The 17478-nt window shown below is 39.8% G+C and overlaps 1 long non-coding RNA gene across 1 annotated transcript in view; it reads left to right on the top strand.

Annotated features, from left to right (window-relative positions):
• The window catches only part of LOC118522472 (uncharacterized), a 35127-nt gene extending 33125 nt beyond the window's left edge, over positions 1 to 2002 (top strand). The window contains exons 2-3 of the long non-coding RNA XR_004910639.2: positions 543 to 707; positions 1755 to 2002. This is a non-coding gene — a long non-coding RNA (uncharacterized LOC118522472). The remainder of the gene's footprint in view (positions 1 to 542; positions 708 to 1754) is intronic.
• Positions 2003 to 17478: the final 15476 nt, after the last annotated feature.

The following is a 17478-nucleotide window of genomic DNA, read 5'->3' as shown; positions in this document are numbered from 1 at the left end:
CTCCATCCCAGGACCCTGGGATCACAACCTGAGCTGAAGGCAGACATTTATTTATTTTTTTTTTTTAAAGATTTTATTTATTTATTTGAGAGAGAGAATGAGAGAGAGAGAGAGAGCCCATGAGAGGGGGGCAGGTCAGAGGGAGAAGCAGACTCCCTGCTCAGCAGGGAGCCGGATGCAGGACTTGATCCTGGGACTCCAGGATCGTGACCTGAGCCGAAGGCAGTCACTTAACCAACTGAGCCACCCAGGCGCCCCTGAAGGCAGACATTTAAACAACTGAGCCACCAACGTGCCCCAACCCTTTGCCCATTTTTAATTGAAGCATTTATTTCTTACAGATTTGTAAGAGCTGTTAATATTTAAGATTATTCAGCACTTGCCTGCTATATATGTTGCACATCATTTTCACAGCACACCATGTGCCTTTTGCCTTGTAAATGGTATTTTTTACTGTTCTGAAGTTTTACATTTTAGTTAAATCAGTCAATCTTTCTCTTTTTTTTTTTTTCTGCCCTTTTTGTGTCATTCTCTAACCTGAGAACTCAGTCGTCGGGGTTCAGCCTCCACTGGTAAAGATGACCTGATGTGAACAGCAACAAATCAATGCTGGGGATGCTGGAGACTCTGAGCCTTTGGGAGGCAGCCTGGGATTGTCTGAACCTCAACACCCCTGACAGCTTCTCCCCAGCCTCCCCTACAGTGAGGTGTGTTTTGTGATTAAATTATGGCCAGTGGGATGAGAGCAGATGTGATGTATGCAACTTCCTGGTTGTGCTCTTTAGCAAGGGAAATGCCTTCCCCTGGATTTTCACTCCCTCCTTGGGTTGGGGTGAAGAAATGGGGGTAATCTTGTAGATAAGCAAGATACCCGGGGATGACAGCACAATGAGCTAGAAGGAGCCTGCATCACTGACACTGTAGAAAGTCTGTACCTCCTAGACTGCTTATAAATGGACTGTTTCATGAACAAGAAATAAACTTCTCTCTTGTGGGAACTACTGTTATTTTAGGACTTTATTAAAGAGTCAAACCTGTATCTTAAAGAGTAACACGTGGTCCCATTTTACACACACACACACACACACACACACCCCACCATAAGAGAAGATAAAGAAAATGATTGTTAATGTTAATTAATTCAGGAAATGGGACTATAGGAGTTTGGGAGGAAATTATGAGTTTTTCTTTTAATATTGATTTTATTTTTTTAATCCAGGTAGCTCTAACTCATGAAGTCACATTACCCCACGTGGTTAAACACTTTTTTAAAGTGTTTTTAAGCCCCTTCACTTGAAGTCACAGCCCTAGACTTTATGGGTGGAAGAAAATTGTACTGATGGCAAGGGAGCAAATATCACAACAGGTGGAAGAGTGTAATTCTAATAGGACTGGACGAGATTGGCATTGTGTCATCCATCGTGAATGTGTGCTTCATAACCACCATGGACCAGTATTCAATGGCATCAGTATATTTCTTTTTAGATAATGCATTTTAATCTTTTTCTAAAGGTTACCAGAAAGTTATTGCAGGACTATCTACTGGATTCTGAGACATAATATATAATATGTGTCTCAATATGTTTTCCCACACAAGGAAAAATACCTAGAAAAATGTCAACACACATATGGCAAAAGTTCTTATTTTTTTAAAAAGTCCTTGAAAATTTTAAATATTCATTCACCCATGCCTATAAACATTCAGATAAGTTATGTTTTTAACATACATTTGTATATGTCCCTTTCACTCATAGAAAAAGATCCAGAAGGATGCACAACAAATGGACCATCATGGTTATTTTCCAGGAAGGGTATTGGATTAGCTTGGGGGAAAGGGGAGACTGGAGGAAAACGTTGACTTTTTACGTTTATCAGGTTTGTATTGTTTGTATCTTTACAATGAGACTGATTTCATATATTGAATTCATACATTTAAAAAACAACATACAAGTTTTAAATAAACAGTGGGAAAATAAACTAAAAATATTCTTTAAGTGAAAAATCTATCGCTTGTGATTTTTCAGGAATGTAGAAAACCCCAACTCATGTAGACTTGAGCCATCATGAGAATCTTTTTCTCACATAACAAAGAAGGTCATGTAGGCTCCAAGGTGGATTATTTTCCTGGCTTTGCGTGGTCATCAAGGTCCAGGGTCTTTCTGTCTTTTTGATTCGTCATCTTCTTCATGTTGGCTGTTTGCCCTCGTTCTGATTCCCCTCACAGACGACCGCAGCAATTCCTGGTGTCTTATCTAGACATTACGACATGCAAAGAAAAAAAAGGGCCTCTCTTCCTGAGTCTTCCTAGGACAGAAACACCTTTCCCAGAGCTCTCAGGGTCGACTTCCCTCCAGCTTCATTGGAGAACTGAGTCACAAGACCGTTCCTGAACCAACCTTGGCAAGAGAAGGGGAATTGTCACTTTTGACTTAGACTAGCTGTCAACAAGGAGAGATAAACATATAGGAACTGAGCAAACAATGAACCTTCCTAAACATTATCTTTTCATGATTATATGCATAAATCAGAAACCTCAATATTGTTACATTGTCAATTCTCTCCAAGTTGATCTCTACATTCAGTGCAAAACTCTAGGAGGTCATTTTTTTAAAAAAAAATAGGAATTAACAAGTTGATTCTAAAAATTGTACAGAAAAACAGAGGACCTAGAATAAACAAAACAACTCTGAAAAAGAAGAACACTACCAAATTTTAAGAATTTACTATAAGAACTACACTAATTAAAGCAGTGTGATATTGGTGCACGGAGAGACCTACATCAATGATAGATAGGTCAACGGAACAGGATAGTGTCCAGAAAAAGACTCATATGTATATCATCATTGGATTACTGCCAAAGACGTCAAGATAAATCAGTAGTAAAATGGAGAGTATTTTCAACAAATAGTGCTGAAGCAATTATATACATATTATTTATATATTTTAAAAATGAACCCTGAACTGTACCTTGAGTCATACACAAAATTCAACTTGAATGGATCATAGACCTGGATGTAAAACCAACAACTATACAACTTTTAGGGAAAAAAACAGGAGAAAAATCTTTGCAACCTTAGGTTAAGCAGATACTGATTATATGGGGCACAAAAAGTTCAAACCACAAAATAAAAAGTGTATATTTTTTTCCATATTTAAAACTTCTGCTTTTGAACTCTTTTAACTTAATTAAAATATAGATAACACAGATATTTAAAGAGCACAGGATTTGAATGACATTTCTCCAAAAAAGACATACAAATTACCAAGAAGACATGAAAAGATGCTTATTATCACTAGTCATTAGGGAAACATAAATTAAAACCACAATGAAATACTACTTCATATCCACTAAGAGAGTTAACATCAACAGAACAGGCAATAACTAGTGCTGGAGTTGATGTGGAGAAACTGGAACCCTCATACATTGCTGGTGGGGATGTAAAATGATAGAGTTGCTTTGGAAAACAATTGGTAGTTCCTAAACACATAAACATAGAATCACCATATGTCCCAGCAATTTCATGCCAGGTATATACCCTCCAAAATGAAAACATGTCCATACAAAAACATGTTCAAAGCAGCATTATGCTTAATAGCCAAAAAGTGAAAATAACGCAAGTGTCCATCAACTGATAAACAGATAAACAAAGTGGGGTTTATCCATACAGTGGAACCTTATTCAGCCATGAAAAGGAATGATACGTGCTACAACATGCATGAATACATTATGTTAAGTGAAAGAAACCAGAAACAAAACCAACCCACATATTATATAATTCCACTTACATGAAATGTCCAGAATAGGCAAATCTGTAGAGACACAAAGTAGGTGAGTGGTTACCAGGGCCTCAGGGGAGGAGAGAATGGGGTATGACTGCTAATGGGTATGGAGTTTCTTTTTGGGGAGATGAAAATGTTCTGGATTTGGATAGTGTTGGTGGCCGCACAACTTTGGAAAACAGTTTGGCTGTTTCTTAAAAAGTTTATACAGTTACCACGTGACCCAGCCATTCCACTCCTAGGTATTTACCCAAGAGAAACGACAACATACGCTCACACAAAAACCCTCCATTTGTCTATCAAATGTTCATAGCAGAATTATGCATAATAGGGCGCCTGGGTGGCTCAGTTGTTTAAGCGACTGCCTTCGGCTCAGGTCATGATCCTGGAGTCCCGGGATCGAGTCCCGCATCGGGCTCCCTGCTCAGCAGGGAGTCTGCTTCTCCCTCTGACTCTCCCCCTCTCATGCTCTCTCTCTATCACTATCTCTCTCAATAAATAAATAAATAAAATCTTTAAAAAAAAAAAAAAAAAAAGAATTATGCATAATAGCCAAAAAGTGGAAACGATCCAAATGCCCATTAACTGGTGAATAGATAAACAAATCTTGGTATATTTACGCCAAGAATACTGTTCAGCAATAAAAAGAAATAGTTAAGCTACACTAATACACACTGACACACACAATATGGGTAAACCTCAAAAGCATTATGCCAAGGGAAAGAAACCAAACACAAAAAGATGTCAAATGCATAATTCATTTTTATATGCTATTCTGGAAAAACCAAAACTGCAGAGACAGAAACCAGATCAGTGGTTGCCAAGAGTTAGGGGTAGAAGAAGGGATGGCTACAGGGGGGCAGAAGGGAACTTTTTTGTTTTGATGGAATTGTTCTGTCTTGAAGGATACAATGGTAAGCATTTGTTAAAACTCCAAGAACAGGGGTGCCTTCAGTTGGTTAAGTCTCCGGCCCTTGATTTCAGCTTAGGTCATATCCCACCGTTGTGAGATTGAGCCCCATGTTAGGCTCTGTGCTGAGCATGGAGCCTGCTTAAGATTCTCTCTCTCCCTCTCCCTCTGCTCCTCCCTTTTCTCTCTCTCTCTCAAAAACAAAAAACAAACAAACAAACAAAAACAAAACAAAAAAAAACCCTGAAACAACTATAGGATTCAAAGGGTGATTTTTTACTGTATGTAAATTATACCCCAATAAATCCAATTAAAAATAAACCACATTATCCTAATCCACCTTCTCTCTACAAAAAAATATATATTTATATATAATTTATAATTTATATATATTTATATGTATATAATATATAAATATATAAATACATATATATATTCAGGAACTTGTTTTTTTAAATGTGGGGAGAGTCCTATAAAGAGGAAGGAAATCCAAGTACATTTACTTCCTCAAAAATGTACGGCCTCCATTTTCCAAAACACAAACACCTATGAATATCCATACATCACCAGTTTTGTAAAAACTTTCAGCAATAGACTACTCACTTTTTTGAGAAAGAAATCAGCTTGGCTAAGACTGTCGCTCCCTGTCCCTCCACCCTGGTCGCACTTGTTTTCAGCCAGCAACCTGGCTGCCAGTTGGGAGGATGTTTGGTTTCAAGTGTTTTCACTTCCTCTGAAAGGAGGTTACTGTGGGCAACAGTGAATAAAATAGAGAGTGATAAAATTCGATCCAATCTGCCCACATGAAAGGTGTGGTGGGCAGGATCCACACTCTGCCCATACCCGCTAGGGTCTCTTTCCCATTCCCCCTGGTTCTATGCTTTCCCTCCCAGCAGCCATCATCTGCCTTTCTCTGCTGGAGGACCACTCTCAGGCCCAGATCCACCTGCCTGCTGCATTTGGTAAACCAGTCATCCTGGGAAGAAATTCACCACCACCACCACCCCCCCATCCCCGGCAGCAGCCCCTAACTAATGACTGGCAGATAGTCTAACTACCTCAGCTCCTTTGCACTTCATGAAGACAACTCCAAGGTAATTTTACACCAGTACTTCTCATACTTTTATGCTTGTTTGAACTGGCTGGGGATTGAGTTCAGATGCAGATTCTGATTGCAGGAGGTCTTTGAAGCTCCAGTTCCAACAAGCTCCTGGGTGATGCAATGCTGCCATCCACAGATCCACTTTAAGCAGCAAGGGTCTCTTGTCCGATCTCCCTATAGGATCTAGCCAAAAACAATAGGCATCTACACATCTTGGTGTATTGGAGCAAGAGGAAATGCCCCAGGGACAAAATATGGATAAGATATGATGGATAAGGGGGTGCCTGGGTGGCTCAGTTGGTTGAGCGACTGCCCTCAGCTCAGGTCATGATCCTGGAGTCCCGGGATCGAGTCCCACATCGGGCTCCCTGCTCAGCGGGGAGTCTGCTTCTGCTTCTGACCCTCTCTCCTCTCATGTTCTCTCTCTCATTCTCAGATAAATAAATAAAATATTTTTTAAAAATCTAATAAAAAAAAGATATGATGGATGAGATGTGGATCCATAGGCAGGATATAGAAGGGCTCCTCTCCAGAATTTCCAGAAACATACCAGGATTTAGGAATTCAGCGGACATTCCTGTAATAGAGGTGTATTTGTGGGCTGAAAGGCATAAGAAATTTCTGCCCCCCTGACCACTCGGAGGCAGTGAGCTGCAACCTATCTTTGAGCCGCGGGGAAGGGGCAGTGCACAAGGGAAATTGGGGGCCATGAGCACACAGTGAGGATGTGAAAGATACAGTTATGCCTGGCAGCAGGGGAGCTGAGGTGGGTTTTAGACCATTTCAAAAAATTTTTTTTAAAAAGGAAAGAATGATTGTTGGCAGGAAGACTGGTGTGCCTTTAGGCTCTGTCAGAAGATTGCTTTGTTAGACCATGTCACAGAGCACAAAAGAGCTGTTCATCAGGCTAGTCCGTATGACAGCTCAGGAAGCAATTACCTGATAACATGTCAAGGTTATGAGGCTGGAAAACATCCTCTCCTCTGGCTCCCACAACACTTTAAAACTACTGCTAGAACACTTACTTCTCCCCTTGGTTGTCATTCAATAAATATTCACTAAGTGCCAACATGTTTCAGGCCGTATTTTAGACACTGGGGATCCAAGGATAATCAACACAGAAAAGCGTTCACAGAATTTATACAGTAAGTGGGAAACATAAATGATAAGCACAGCAACAAATACATACAAAATATATCAAATAACTGCCAAGTAGAGAATTAAAAAGGGGTGGAGTCAAAGCAAGAGACTTGGTAGCTACTTCAGAATGAATGGTGAGGGAGGATGTCTTAGCCCATTCAGGCCAGTATAACAAAATACCACAGGCTGCAGGAGCTTCTAAACAAGAGAAATTTATTGCTCACAGTTCTGGAGGCTGGGAAGTCCAAGATCAAGGCTCCAGCAGATTCAGTGTCTGGTGAGAGCCAGCTTCCTGGTTCATAGAAAGCCAACTTCTTGCTGTGTCTTTACATAGCAGAAGGGACAAGGAAGCTCTCTGGGGTCTCTTTCATAAGGGTACTAATCCCACTCATGAGGGCTTTGCTCTCAAAACCTAATCATTTTCCAGAGTCCCCCACTTCTAAATACCAGCACACTGGGAGAATGGGTTCAACATATGATTTTGGGGAGACATAAACATTTAGTCTGCAGCACAGGATCTCTCTGAGGAGGTGATACTTAAGCCAAGATTTGACCAACTTCAGCTAGGAATTAGGAGAAAGAACACAGCTGATGAAAGGAACAGGTAGTGCAAAGGCCCTGAGGCATGAATATACTTGGCAATTTCAGGGAACTGAAAGATCAATGTCCTTACAACAGAATAGATAAGGAGAAGAATTATTTGAAAAGATATGGGAGAGGAGTTAGATCATGTAGGACTTTATAAGCTAGAGTAAAGAGTTTGGTTAAAATTTAATTTAGTTTGATTTTTCCCCCAATTTGTTAGCCAACATCCAGTATGGATTCCAATGATCTTAACCTCCTGGTATTCACACCCAGGAATAAGCCCCTCCCACAATGACCAGGGGCTGGCCTGTATGAACAAGAGAATAAAGCAGAAGTGGTGGCTGGTACATGACTTCTAAGGGTAGGTCATAAAGACAGTGCAGTTTCTGCCTTTGTCTTTGGAATAGCTTTGGGGGAAGCTAGCCACCATATTGTAAGGACACTGGAACAGTCTCATGGAGAGGCCCATGAGGAGAAGAACAAACTTGCCCACAGCAACTTGTCAGCCTAGGAAAGCCTTCATACCACCGCAGCCCCAGGCAACATCTGACTGACAGACTCTGATCTAGGACCACCCAACCAGGCTACCCCAAAAATATATGCTTTTTCATGAACTGCGTGAAAGTAATTTGCAGGATATTTCACCCCTAAATACTTCAACATGTATCCCCCAATACTAGAGAACTTCTGCTACATAACCACAATTAACATTACTACATTAAAAAAAATTAACAATAATTCCACAATATCATCTAACATCCAGTCCATATTCAGATTTCCCAGTTGTCCAACAAATATCTCTCTGGGACTTTGGACCCATTTTACTTGTGATGATAATTCATGAATAGGTCTTAAACAAGAGATTGGCATGATCTGATTTGCATCTTCAGAAGTTCAGTCTGACTTTTGTGTAGAGAACGGATTTGAGGGGCTAAGTTAGTTTCCTGGGGCTGCTATAGTAAATTATACAATACAAACTTGAATGTATTTTTATTTATTTGTTTTTCACAAATAAGAATTTATTTTCTCATGGTTGTGGAGGCCAGAAGAAGGAAATCAGTAGCGCTGGGCCCAAAATCAGCTGCCTCTAGCAGCTGCTGGTGGCCTCAGGCATTCCTTGGCTTATGGCTGCGTCACTTACGACCTCCGCCTCTGTCTTCACATTGCCTTCTTCTCTTCTCCATGTGCTCCCTCTGCCTCTCTCTTACAAGGACACTTGTGACTGCATTTAGGGCCCACCCTGATAATCCAAGATAATCTCTCCTTTCAGCATTCTTGACTTAATCATATCTGCAAATATTTTCCAAATAAGATAACACTTACAGATTTCAAAGCAACTTCTTTCAAGATACATCTCCAAAGGCTAGTGAAACAAAAGCAAAAATGAACTTTTGGGACTTCATCAAGATAAAAAGCTTCTGCACAGCAAAGGAAACAGTCAACAAAACAAAGAGGCAACCCACAGAATGGGAGAAGATATTTGCAAATGGCACTACAGATAAAGGGCTGGTATCCAAGATCTATAAAGAACTTCTCAAACTCAACACCCAAAAAACAAATAATCAAGAAAAAAAATGAGCAGAAGACATGAAAAGACACTTCTCCGAAAAAGACATACAAATGGCTAACAGACACATGAAAAAATATTCATTATCATTAGCCATCAAGGAAATTCAAATCAAAACCACACTGAGATGCCACCTTATACGAGTTAGAATGGCAAAAATTGACAAGGCAAGAAACAACAAATGTTGGAGAGGTTGTGGAGAAAGGGGAACCCTCTTACACTGTTGGTGGGAATGCAAGTTGGTACAGCCACTTTGGAAAACAGTGTGGAGGTGCCTCAGAAAATTAAAAATAGAGCTACCCTATGACCCAGCAATTGCACTCCTGGGTATTTACCCCAAAGACACAGATGTAGTGAAAAGAAGGGCCATATGCACCCCAATGTTCATAGCAGCAATGTCCACAATAGCCAAACTGTGGAAAGAGCCAAGATGCCCCTCAACAGATGAATGGATAAAAAAGATGTGGTCCGGGGCGCCTGGGTGGCTCAGTTGGTTAAGCGACTGCCTTCGGCTCAGGTCATGATCCTGGAGTCCCGGGATCGAGTCCCACATCAGGCTCCCTGCTCGGCAGGGAGTCTGCTTCTCCCTCTGACCCTCTCATGCTCTCTCTATCTCATTCTCTCTCTCAAATAAATAAATAAAATCTTAAAAAAAAAGATGTGGTCCGTATATACAATGGACTATTACTCAGCCATCAGAAAGGATGAATACCCAACTTTTACATCAACATGGATGGGACTGGAGGAGATTATGCTAAATGAAATAAGTCAAGCAGAGAAAGTCAATTATCATATGGTTTCACTTATTTGTGGAACATAAGGAATAGCATGGAGGACATTAGGAGAAGGAAGGGAAAAATGAAGGGGGGGAAATTGGAGGGAGAGATGAACCATGAGAGACTATGGACTCTGGAGAAACAAACTGAGGGTTTTAGAGGGGAGGGGTTTGGGGGGATGGGTTAGTCCAGTGATGGGTATTAGGAGGGCACGTACTGCATGGAGCACTGGGTGTTATACGGAAACAATGGATCGTGGATCACTACATCAAAAACTAATGATGTATTGTACGGTGACTAACATAACATAGTAAAATAAAATTAAAAAAAAAAAAAAGATTCCAAAGAATAGGACCTGATGTCTTTAGGAAACCTTATTCAGCTTCCTCCAGGGACCCAGAGTAGAACTGAGAGGACCATTGGCAGCCACTGCCCATGTCCAGGCAAGATGTCTATATCTTGGACCAGGATGGTGGTAGTGAAGGAAGAGCAGTGGACAGATTCAGGGTAATTGCTAATAGATTTGATGGAGAGCAGTGGGAGGTGTGGAAGGAGTACAAGAAATCAAAGAACCCCCTGGAGCCTGTCTAGTACTCCCACTAATCTCTACTAACTGGGTTGTCAACTCCTTGAGAGCCCAAAGCCTTTCATTATGTCAACACCTCTGGGAGTCAGGCTGGGGCTTTTCTTATAGTGGGTTTACACAATCATTTAACTGAATTGAAAAGAGATATAGGGGTCAGAGCATCAATTAGCCTCTTTGCCAGAGTGTAGCCATGTACAGAAATGTCAGAAAAGCTCTCTTTGGGGGACGCCTGGGTGGCTTGGTTAAGCGCCTGCCTTCGGTTCAGGTCATGATCCCGGGGTCCTGGGATTGAGGCCCTGCATCAGGCTCCCTGCTCAGCAGGGAGGCTGCTTCTCCCTCTGCCTGACACTCCCCTTGCTTGTACTCTCTCTCTCTGACAAATAAATAAATAAAATCTTCAAAAAAAAAAAAAAAAGAAAGAAAGAAAGAAAGAAAAGCTCTGTTCTTTGAACATCAGTGACCCAGTCTGAACCTCTCAACAGAACCTTGTTCTTAAATTAGGGGTCCTGCTTCCCCTCTGTCTGACCTGGGTGGCTGCAGTAAGGAATCCAGAGAAATCTCTGAAAAAGATCTTTTACAAACTAAGCAAAAGCAATTTACGTGGTTTTTTTTTTTTTCCTTTTAAACTGTCTTCAGTACTGTTATGTTTAAATTCATTTGGTCTTACTGATTGTTTTAAGACCAACAGCTGACAGGCTTTGAAAAGCATGGATTTCTTGATAACTTTACCTATAGTATAAATGTGACTAAGGGCCCTCATCCATTTGTATACCTTAAACAAAGAAGTCTAAGGCACAGACACAAAAATCTTCTTTGAAGCCAATGAAAACAATGCTCAGCCACAGCCGTATTCTGTGAAGTACAAATGTCAAACACATTCTACTAACTTTCTAATGGTAATGAAATCAACTTTCAAAAGACTGCCAATTATTAGATTTTATCCTCGGTCAGCTTTCATTGACTCTTATTAAAATAACCCTAAAGAAATGAATACCTATTTTCACTTATTTACTCATTTCAAATATGGATACCAGGGATGTCTGGGTGGCTCAGTCGGTTAAGAGTCCGACTCTTGATCTCAGCTCAGGTCTTGATTTCAGGGTCATGAGTTCAAATATATATATATATATATATATATATATATATATATCTTGAATGTAGCAAATCTCTTTGGTATCCATATATATATTTGGTATCCATATATATATGGATACCAAAGAGATTTGCTACATTCAAGATCTACACAAGGTCTTCCAGTGGCTCCACAAAGCCTGGAGGGACACAGAGCCTCAGAAGGATGTTTCTGCCTTTTCCAACCTCAGGCAAAATTTAGCATGCCCACCAAGTGCCAGTCCCCTAAAACAGCTCCACCCAATCACAGAAGTGCACCATAGAAGGAATGAAATCACCTTGGCTGGGGATACAACTTCTGCAGATTTCATACAGATCAACATCCTGCTGCTTCCGTCTGTACCTACTTCCTTCCTTCTCTTCCTGATCCTGGCTCTTCATCTCACCCCTGCTACCCACCCTGGCTCCCCCTGGCTCTGAAGATCAATCATGGACACCAGCTTGACACCAGGAGTACTGCTGGGACCCAATTCAGGCATTCCCTCTCCAACACCAGGATTTGGGGGTTCAGGTTAGAGATACTTGGGTTTTCAGTTGGATCTCAGGTTGGCTTCCTACCTGGGGAAGGGAATGGGGAGAGGAAGGAACAGGAATTAGGCATGAATCATTCAGCAAATGCGGAAGTCTACCACATGTCTGACCATGTCTAATGCACTGGGGATTCAGTGGGGAACTGGCCATAATCTCTGTCCTCAAAGAGTTTACAGTTCAGTAAGGGGGTGGTTGAAGATGGATTCAAAGTCACTCTGGGAACACAGGTTATAGGCACTCAATTCAGTATCAGGAGGGGAGAAAATATAGGGCTCAGGGATGGGGTTGCCAGATTTAGTAAATAATAACACAGGATGCTCTGTTAAATTTGAATTTCAGTTAAAAAGCAAATAGTTGTTTGGGATAAGCATATCCCATGCAATATTTGGGGCAAAATTACAGTAAAAAAGTATTCATTGTTTATCTGAAATTCAGATGTAACTGGGCATCCTATGTTTTTATTTCACCACCAAAAACTGATTTGACTCAGCCTACAAGACTGAATCCCCAAATTTTCAAGGGTGGATCTTGCAATTGGTCAGAAAAGAGGCAAATACCTATGTCATGCAGTTTGAAAGATAATTACTTCTAAAGCCCCTTTTTTTCTCACTTCCAACTATCTGTAAAGGTGTTTGTAATTCTACCATTAGAAGTTAGCTCTTTGGGGTTATCTCACTTTTTAGTTTTCCAGTAAAGTAGTAGAAAAAAGAAAATCAAGAAAGCTAATGCAGCTTAACATAAGAAGGAACCTTCTAGAATTAAAGAGCTGGTGAGTATTAGGAAGTGAGCTGTCATAGAAGATGTTCAAGAATTGGTCAAATGTAAGGGAGGGAAACAGGGCTCGGTTGGATCAGGTGTTTGCAAGCTTTATCTGTAAAGGAGTAAATAGTAAATATCTTTGGCTTTGTGAGTCATGTGGTCTCTGTCACAGCTGCTCAACTCTGCCATTGTTGCCATTTTGTAGCACACACAAAAAATGTATAAATGCATGGGCATTGTATTCCAATAAAACTTACATTTCCAAAACTGGGCGTCAAGGTAGATTTAGCCCAATTTGCTGACCCCTGGCTCAGATAATCTCCAACATCTTGTTCAAGCCTCAGATTCTCTGACAAGTTAAAACTTTTAAAATGCCAACACCCCCAACAGTGGTCCCTTAACAGTTTGAACTTGAGCCTGGAATGAGTTTTCAATTAAGGCCCATGAGAATGGACATGGGTAGGCCCCAGGGATGGACAGGAAGAGGTCAGTGTGCAGAGGAGGAGAAAGGGTTGAGGAAAAGTCGTCCTGTTGGCCTTCAGAGTCTAGATGACTGGAAATCAGAGACAGTCCATACATGGTCATCTCTCTACTGCCCCCACCCCCACCAGCATATAGAGACCAGGAACAAGGGGGGGTGATACTTGCTTCAACCACCCACATGTTGAAATGAATGACATCAATGAATGTTCACAGCAAGAGTGAAGGAAAGGCCACTTCATCATCCCAGTGGTGAACAGGTTAAAAGCCAACACCCGTCAGTCCCCAGAATATGGGCCTCTGTTCAACAAGGAGATCCTGCTCTCTAAAAGGCATTGAGAAGGAATAAAACAAGCCCTCAAGGGGTTAGTAAAAGGAAAAAAAGAGAACTTTAGCATTTTTTCCTTTGCCTTTTAAAAATGAATTCCATCTACTGCCTTTATTTTATGTCATTCTGAAAGCATCTAAGACTTAAGAGAGAATTTTGTTCCCAAAGCCCTAGATATTAGGAAGCTCTTCTTGAGTCATGATGGCCCATTTTCTGCTGCCATTACAAGTGCCACCACCCTGTAGACACTGCCACCCATTACCAAGGCTCTGCCATGCAGCCTACCCCACCCCCCACCAAAGCTTTGGTCCTCACTCAGACCCTGAGAAATCAGTCCTAGTGCCCTCTACCACGGGTTAACTCCTTTGATGGCTTTATTCCACTCACTCAGACACACCAGGGCCTCCAGATCTAGGAGAACCACACAGCACCTGCTCGCTGAGCTGCTGCTACGTGGCTCTGCAGCACTAGGGCTCTGCTTGGTCCTGAAAGGAGTGGGTGCAGAGGAGAGCTTGTCTGGGCTTGGTTATTACGGTATTTCCTTTGGCCTTCCCTCTTCTTGTTTCTCCTCACAAAGGGAAATGGGAGACTGAGGCATGCAAGCATCTGGGCTTTTGTGGGGTGAAGTGTATCAGTGTGGGGGCTCATGGGTATCTCCTATACCCTGTCTAGCCCAGCATGCAGATTTTATCTGCATAACAGACACTCAAAAATTGTGGATTTGTAGCAAATGGTTTAACTCAATACCTTTAAATGTCTAAATGCATAATACAGAATAATAGCTAACTTGTGCAGCATTCGTAGGTATCAAAACATTTCATATCTGTAAAGCAAGGGTATCCACCAGAAAGCAGTTATTTTCCTATTTACCAACCATGATAGAAATGTGTCAACATTTTTAAATTTTTTTAAATTTTAATTACATACATACATTTAACATACAGTGTTATATCAGTTTCAGGTGTACAATACAGTGATTCAATAATTCTTTACGTTACTCAGTATTCATCATGATAAGTGTCCTCTTAATCCCCTTCACTTATTTCATCCATCTCCCCACTATCTCCCCTCTGGTAGCCATCAGTTTGTTCTCTATAGTTAAGAGTCTATTTTTTTGTTTGTCTCTTTCTTATTTTGTTTCTTAAATTCCACATATGAGTGAAATCATATGGTATTTGTTTTTCTCTGACTGGCTTATTTTGCTTAGCATTATACACTCTAGATCCATCCATGTTGTTGCAAATGGCAAGATGTCATTCTTTTTTATGGCTGAGTTATATTCCATTGTATATCTCTATACCACATCTTCTTTATCCAGCCATCAGTTGATGGGTTGCTTTCATAATTTGGCTATTGTAAATAATGCTGCAATAAACATGGGGGGCATGTATACCTTTCAATTAGTATTTTCATATTCTTTGGGTAAGTACCCAGTAGTGAGATTACTGGATCATAAGGTAGTTCTATTTTTAACTTTTTGAGGAACCCCCATACTGTTTTCCACAGTGGCTGCACCAGTTTGCATTCCCACCAACAGTGCACATCCTGGCCAACACTTGTTGTTTCTTGTGTTTTTTATTTTAGCCATTCTAACAGGTGTGAAGTGATATCTCATTATAGTTTTGATTTGCATTTCCTGGTGATGAGTGACATTGAGCTTCGCTTCATGTGTCTGTTAGCCATCTGAATGTCTTCTTTGGAGAAATATCTGTTCATGTCTTCTGCCCACCTTTCATTGGATTATTTGTGTGTGTGTGTGTGTGTGTGTGTGTGTGTGTGTGTGTGTGTTGAGTTGTATAAGTTCTTTATATATTTTGAATACTAACCCTTTATTGGATATGTCATTGGCAAATATCTTCTCCCATTCAGTAGGTTGTTTTTTTGTTTTATTTGTTGCTTCCTTTGCTGTGCAGAAGCTTTTTATTTTAATGTAGTCCCAATAGTTTATTTTTACTTCTGTTTCCCTCGCCTCAGGAGACAGATCTAGAAAAATGTTGCTACATCCAATGTCAGAGAAATTTCTGCCTGTGCTCTCTTTTAGGAATTTTATGTTTTCAGGTCTCACATTTATGTCCTTAATCCATTTTGCTAATATTTTGTTGAGGATTTTCACATCTTTATTCATCAGAAATATTCGCCTGTAGTTCTCTTTTTTTGAAGTGTCTTTATCTGGTTTTGGTGTCAAGGTAATGTTGGCCTCATAGAATGAATTTAGAAACTTTCCTTCCTCTTTTATTTTCTGGGGTAGTTTGAGAAGAATAGGTATTAACTCTTCTTCAAATGTATGGTAGAATTCACCTGTGAAGCCATCTGGTCCTGGACTTTTGTTTGTTGGGAGTTTTTTGATTACTGATTCAATTTCATTGCTGATAATTGGTCTGTTCACATTTTCTATTTCTTCCTGATTCAGTTTTGGGAGGTCATATATTTCTAGGAATTTATTTCTTCTAGGTTGTCTAATTTGTTGGTATGTAATTTTTCATAATATTCTCATTTTAGCCTTTGTATTTCTGTGGTGTTGGTTGTTACGTCTCCTCTTTTATTTCTGATTTTGTTTGAGTCTGCTCGCTCTCTCTCTTTTTTTAAATGAGTCTAGTTAAAGGTTTATCAATTTCATTGATCTTTTCAAACAATCAACTCCTGGGTTGATCGATCTGTTCTATTGTTTTTTTAGTTTCTATTTTGTTTATTTCTGCTCTAATCTTTATTATTTCCTTCCTTCTACTGGTTTTGGGTTCTGTTTTTTCTAGCTCCTTTAGGTATAAGGTTAGGTTTTTATTTGAGATTTTTCTTGTTTCTTGAGGTAGGCCTGTATTGCTATAAACTTCCTTCTTAGAACAGCTTTTGCTGCATCCCAAAGATTTTGGACCATTGTGTTTTCATTTTCTATTGTCTCTGTGTTTGTTTTTTTTTTTTAATTTCTTCTTTGATTTCTTGGCTGACCCATTCATTGTTTAGTAGCATGTCATTTAACTTCCATGTATTTGTGTGTTTTTTCCAGATTTTTTTCTTGCAGTTGATTTCTAGTTTCATAGCATTGTGGTTGGAAAAGATGCATGGTATGACTTTGATCTTTTTGAATTGTTGCAACTGGTTTTGTGGCCTAATATGTGATCTACTCTGGATAATGTGTCATGTGCACTTGAGAAGAATGTGTGAATATGCATTCTGCTGTTTTAGGATGGAATATTTTGAATATATCTGTTAGATCCGTCTAGTCCAATGTGTCATTCAAAGCCACTGTTTTCTTGTTGACTCTCTGTTTGGATGATCTATCTATTTATGTAAGTGGAGTGTTAAAGTCTCCTACTATTATTCTATTACTATTGATTGCTTCCTTTATGTTTGTTTTTAGCTGCTTTATATATTTGGGTGCTCCCGTGTTGGGTGCAGATATTTATATCATTATATCTTCTTGTTGGATTGTTGATTATATAGTGTCCTTCTTTGTTTCTTGTTCAGTCTGTTTTAAAATCTATTTTGTCCAATATAGTATTGGTACCCTGGCTTTCTTCTCACATCCATTTGCATGATAAATGTCTTTCTATCCCTTCACTTTCAATCTGAATGTGTCTTTAGGTAAGAAATGAGTCTCTTATAGGCACCATATAGATGAGTCTTGTTTTTTAATCCCTACTCTGTCATCCTATGTCTTTTGATTGTAATGTTTAGTCCATTTACATTCAAAGTAATTATTAATAGGTATGTACTTATTGCCATTTTTTGATACTTGTTTTATGGTTATTTTGTAGTTCTTCTCTGTTCCTTTCTCTCTTTTTTTGAAGATTTTATTTATTTGAGAG

Source organism: Halichoerus grypus, chromosome 4, assembly GCF_964656455.1.
Source record: "Halichoerus grypus chromosome 4, mHalGry1.hap1.1, whole genome shotgun sequence".
Lineage (NCBI taxonomy): Eukaryota > Metazoa > Chordata > Mammalia > Carnivora > Phocidae > Halichoerus > Halichoerus grypus.
Note: the sequence above shows the minus strand (reverse complement) of the source record. Positions and strands in the feature narration are given on the sequence as shown.